Raw genomic sequence first — 5,821 nt, 5'->3', positions numbered from 1 at the left:
TCCTACTGTTTCTGCTTCGCTGGTTGGTCCCTGACTGACACAGATTCTGGTGCTGGAAGTGGTACCGGAACTAATACATGAATTCTGCAAAGGCAGGATGCGAAGGCAACACACAAAAGCCAGTTGCATCTTATACACTAATAACCAACAATCTGAAAAGGAAATAAAGAGAACGATGTGTTTTACAACAGCATCAGAAAGAATAAAAGACAGGAATTCACCGAGGAAGCAAACGACTTGTGCAATGAAAACTATAAAACACTGGGGAAAGAAATTAAAGTAAGCTATAAATGTTAATAAATGGAGAAACAACCAAAGTGTTCACGGATTGGGAGACCTAACGTCGTTGAGACGCCAGTAGTGCCCTGAGCAGTTCGCGACTCAGTGCGATCCCCATCAGAGTCCCACTGATGTTTCTTACAGAAATAGAAAAATCCGCCCTAAAATCCATATGGCATCTCGAGGGACCCCCTGTAGCCAAAGCAGTCTTCAACAAGACTGAAGTTGGGGGACTCACACTTCCTGATTTCAGAACATAACACAGAGCTCTGGTCATAAAAACAGTGTGGTACTGACGGAAGGACAGGCACGAACACCAGTACAGAGAACAGAGAGCCCAGAAACAAACCCGCACATTCGTTGTCAAATGATTTCTGACAAGGGCGCCGAGACCACTCGACGGGGGAAAGGACGGTCTTTTCAACAGTGGTGCTGGGACAGCTGGACATCGGTGTGCGAGAGAAGGAAGTCGGGCCCTCACCTTACTGTAGGCAGATAGTAGCTCAAAATGGATCAAAGGCCTTAACAGAGGAGCCAAAACTGTTAGAGGGAAACACGGGGGGAAACCTTCATGGTGTCGGATTGGGCAGTGGTTTCCTGGCTATGACACCAAAAGCACCAGCAGCAAAAGGGAAAATAGATACGTTAGAACCTTCGTCAAAATTAAAAATTTTGTACGTCAGAGTATACTATTGACAGGTAAAAAGCCAACAGGATCGAAGAAAGTATTTGCAAGTCATATACCTGAAAAAGGGTTAAATTCGAAAACTGAAAAACAATCTTTGAAAATGGGTAAGGGACTTGAATAGATGTTTCTCCAAATATATACCTGGGGGGTGAAAGCAGGTTTACAGTTGTCATACAAATAAATGGTACAATAATTAATACATAGTAATGCAAGAATAAGCTGTGTTTTGTGTACTCACAACTGCAAACCTACTTTTGCCCACCCCTGTATAAATGGTAGCACACGAAAGCTCACGAAAAGATGCTTAACATCAGTAATCATTAGAGAAATGCAAATCAAAACTACCATCTCACACTCATTAGGATGGCTGTTATTTAACAGAGAAAAAACCAGAAACGAGTGTGGGTGATGAGGAGGAAAATCGGAAGCTTGTGCACTGCTGGTGGGGACGGGAAATGGTGCTGGCGGTCCCCCACAAAGCAGGGTCACCACGTGGTGCAGCGGTCTTACTTCTGACGCGTGCCTGACCGAACCGAGAGCAGGGTACCACAAACACGGGCGTAAACCCCAAGGGGTCTGTACGTGCAATAATGCAGTGTCATTCAGGCCTCAAAAAGAAGGAAATTCTGACCCGTGCTGCAACGTGGATGAGCCCGAGGACGTCGCGCTGAGTGACAGAAGCCAGGCACGAAAGGACGAGTACTGTGTGACCCCCCCAACAGAGGCTCCTGGAGCAGTGGAACTCACAGAGGCAGAAGTTGGAAGAGTGGTTACCGGGCCGGGCAGTGAGAGGGCTGGGAGCTGCTGTTGGGTGGGGAAGGAACTGCAGTTTGGGGGGATGACAAAGTTCTGGAGCCGGGCGGTGGTGAGGGTTGCCCAGCACTGTGAGTGCACTTAATGCCACTGAACTGCCCAGTTAACAATGGCTAAAATGGTAAATTGTATGTTATACAGATTTGACCAACTTGTTTTAAAAGGTGTGAGGCCAAAGACACTGGGTGGTTCTTTTCTCACCCAAATGAGAACCAGCCCCCAAGTCACCGGAGAAAGAGGGTCAGCCTTTGAAGAACTGGTTTTGCCCACCCCCCACGCCAGGGAGCTGGGGGAGTTAGTGTCTTCCTTGTGCCCCCTCCCTTCAGGAGTGGCATCCCTGGAGCTCCGCCCCATCCTTCCCAGCCCTATCCTTCCCCTCCCCCACCCCACCCCCATCCTTAGAGCCCTCCTGTCCTGCTTTTTGCCCTGAGCCATTCCAGCTAGTGCTGGAGGCTGCCCCCTTGGAGAGCCAGGGTGATGAGTCAAGGGCCCTGGAGTGCGGTGTCTGGGAGGTGCAGGCTGAGAGCTGGGCCTCTGCTCAGGCTCCTCCCCCCCCCCACCCAGACTCCCCTGCTCTGGGTGCACATCAGGCCCTCAGGGAAGGTCTGTTGAGCAAAAGAAGGCAGGCCGGCTCAGCTGGGACTGGGCAAAGGGTACGCTGGGGACTATGGCCGTCAAAAGAGAGATCAGCTTCTTTCCCCTGTTGTAATGAACAAGTATTTTATAGAAAATAAGGAAAAACATGGAGGAAGAAAAAAGTCATCTCTAGTCGTCCAACCCAGGGGTAAGCTGTAGCTAACACTCGGCCTATTGCTTTTCAGTCCTTTATATGCCCGTTTTACAATATGGGGACCACAGTGTCCCTCACTTGCATTGCACAATGGGAGCATTGTCTTTCACCGTACAAAAATGTCTGTAAACTCTTTTTTCCGGCTGCAGAATGTTTGACGTGTGGATGGGCGCTCATTTATTCAGTTGTTCCGCTGCATTGGACATTAAGTTGTCCATTTACTCGTTCATCCATCCCTCGCTGTTACAAATGATGCTGGGACAAACATTTTGATGGCTAAACTGTCTTATTCTTGTTTTCTTTGGGCTAGATTTCAAGAAATGGAATTCGCTATGTTAAAAAGCATGGACATCTCATTAAGAATGGGAGAGAGTCTGAACTCCTACCCTATTTGCAGGCTGGCAAGTCAGCCAACCTCAGTCCCATGGAGGCTGCCAGAGATACGGTGGTCCTGGGTCAGAGAGTGGGGTAGTTTGCTATGGCAGCCGTGGCAACCAGGTACCAGCGTCTTCTTGCAGCAACTCCCCAGCTGCAGTTCCTGTAGGCCAACGCAAGGAAGGCCAAGTGGGTCCTGCGGCAACTTTCCCACGAGTGGAGGGTACGCCACTCCACCCGTCACTCTGATTAATGCCACCGACAGAGGCTGCCCCAGATGAGTCCGGTTTGTCTGGCAGCATTTACTCAGTCCTACCCACAGCACTTCCAAGGGCAGAATGAGCCCCACCTGCAGTGTCAACTGCAGTCCCGGCCCCCAGGGGTTCCCACCCACCAGGCTGGACACATCCCATAAACCTCAAGGTCTGTCTTTCTCAAACGTTGACCTTCCCACTTGGCCTAGGTCATTCATCCAGGACCAAAAGCGAGTATTAGACATTGTCCGGCCTCTGCTTCGGCCCACTAGGAGGAAGTCTAGGCAAATCTCTCATCTGACCCAGCACCTGGCAGGGAGTTGACACTGACCTGAAAGCCTCCAGGGCCAAGGTGGTGCCACTGGTCACTTCGGCTAAAGTCAGGGACAGACGGTGCCTCACCTTCTCTAATCAGATGGCGACCATCTCAGGGATAACCGCCCACACAGTGCCCATGGATGACACGTCACAAGTCCCGGCAGCTCCCCTGCGTAAGCTCAGCCTCATTTTAGTGAGCGCTCCATGGCTGATGTCTGTGGCCTCCTAATCCGTGGGGATGTTTATCTAAACACGGGCAGGCCTCGCAGGATCGCCGCGTGGTGGCAAGGCCCTGTTTCAGGGAGGTTGGCTTTCACGCAAGCGTAGTCATCAGGGCAAACCCACCCCTAGAAAGGAAGTGTTTACAAGTGTTAGGGGCCCCCCAGTGGGACCTACATCGGTTGGGGCCCAGGATGACCGCACCTTCAGTGTGGCCTCCTGGCCAGCTCGTAGGCCTCTGGGTTCCCAGTTTAGTGTGAATACTTGAATCTAAGCCTTGTCTTTGGAGGGACGGCTGAGGGCAGTCAGTCCAATCTGCCCGTTTGCCCACGCCACCTGCCAGTTAGCATTTGTCTCCCCCACAGAGGAGTGACTGAGGTCTGTAAGAAGGGGGGTTGGGGAGACATCTGGTGGTGTTGCAGGTGCTTTCCCTGGAAGATATAGGAGCTGGGGACGTCCCCCGCCTTTCCAGCAGACTTCGGGTAAGGTTAATGGGGACGGTGATCCCTTCGGGGTCAAAGCCATCTGGTCAGGACGAAGGCAAACATCTAAGGTGCTTGCAGAAGTTTGGGAGAGCTGCACCAAGGCGCTTGTGTTTACAAGGAAGGCTCCAGAGGCGATTAGGAAACAAGATCATTAATGACGAACACCCCCTTACCCCACATCTCCTGGGATCAAAGGTGTTTCCTTCCTAGGTGCCAATGTTGCCGCTCCCTCTCCAAGGTACCAGTGTAGCCAAATTCCAGTAGCTAAAATGCCACCTTCCTTATTTTTCCAATCACCTCTTTCTCAAACCCAAACCTTTGGTTTGGAAGGCTCCGTTGCAAGGGGAACAAGGGCGTTTTTATGAAATGCACAGGGACCCGTTCCGTGCCCCACTCTCCCACCCGTGCTGCCCTAGCGGATCTCAGCAAGCCACGTACTCTCTCAAGCGGGCATTGTCTTCGGGATCTAGGCCTTGTCAGTCCAACAGGAGAATTCAAGGGACGGCGCCAGAGTCCAGTTTGCATTTCCAGGCGCTCTTTCAGCTGGGCTGTCCGCCCCAAAGGATAGATGCGCTGACCTGGCAGGCCTGGAGCTGCTCTTAGGGAAGAGAAAAAAGCAACCTGCCCAGGAATAGTCAAGTCTGAATCCTCAAATTTCAAAATAGGTCCTTACGACCTTCTTACCACTTTCCTCCAGAGGTACCCAGGAAACGGCCTTTTTAGAGACAGCTGCATTCCGTGACCAAACTGCTCTTCAAAAGTGTGCGGCCCAGGATGGGGAGCATGGGAGGCGGAGTCAGAAACCTTTCTGAGTTGATTTTTGAGGAGGCATCCAGGGCTGAACGATTCCAGAGGCTGGCGGATGGCAGGGAATGTGGAGGGTCAGTCCGCTGAACACTGTGACTGCCCGCCGCCCGCTGTTGAGGAGCTTCCATGATCAAAGGTGCAACCTCGTCGGGCTGGAAATGGCCCAGGGAGCTGAATACATCACACAGATTAGTTTCAAGGGCCTCAGTGATGTGCCTCGAGTTGGCTGGCTGGGCTGGAACAGCAGCTCCATAACCTGCAAAGGTGTCGACAGTGCTGAGGTGCCACCAGTAGCCCCGAGCGGGTGTCAGAGATAGGATGGAGTTAATATGCCGTGAGCAGGCCGGGCATGCCCTGTGCATGGGAGGTGACCTCCTCCTGTGCCAGAGGCCAGCCCTTGGCAGGGAGTCACAAGCCTGGCATGCGGCGGGAGCCTCTACACCAGGAACAGTTCTTCCTCTGTGCTCAGTCCCCCGTGGTCATGGACATGTGTCCCCATGCCCGGCACAGTGTCCGGGTGATGCAGGTGGTGCAATCAGCAGTCTTGTTCTGGTTGGTCTCACTGGAGAACAGGCTTCCATCGTGGGCATCTGCCATGAGTCAGCCAGCCAGCATAGATTTCCACAGCCCACGGCCCCCACGAGGGGTGTCCCTAATCTGCTGGTTTGAGGTTTTCTAAGCAGCAGACCGAACAACGAGGCCATTGGCAACAGCCCAAGAGCCAGTAAAAACACGCCAAGGTTTACCAAGTGGAGTATCGATTGGCCCACGGCTCTAAGGCTGGCCTTGGGTT

The sequence above is a fragment of the Desmodus rotundus genome, chromosome 7 (assembly GCF_022682495.2).
Source record: "Desmodus rotundus isolate HL8 chromosome 7, HLdesRot8A.1, whole genome shotgun sequence".
NCBI lineage: Eukaryota > Metazoa > Chordata > Mammalia > Chiroptera > Phyllostomidae > Desmodus > Desmodus rotundus.
Note: the sequence above shows the minus strand (reverse complement) of the source record.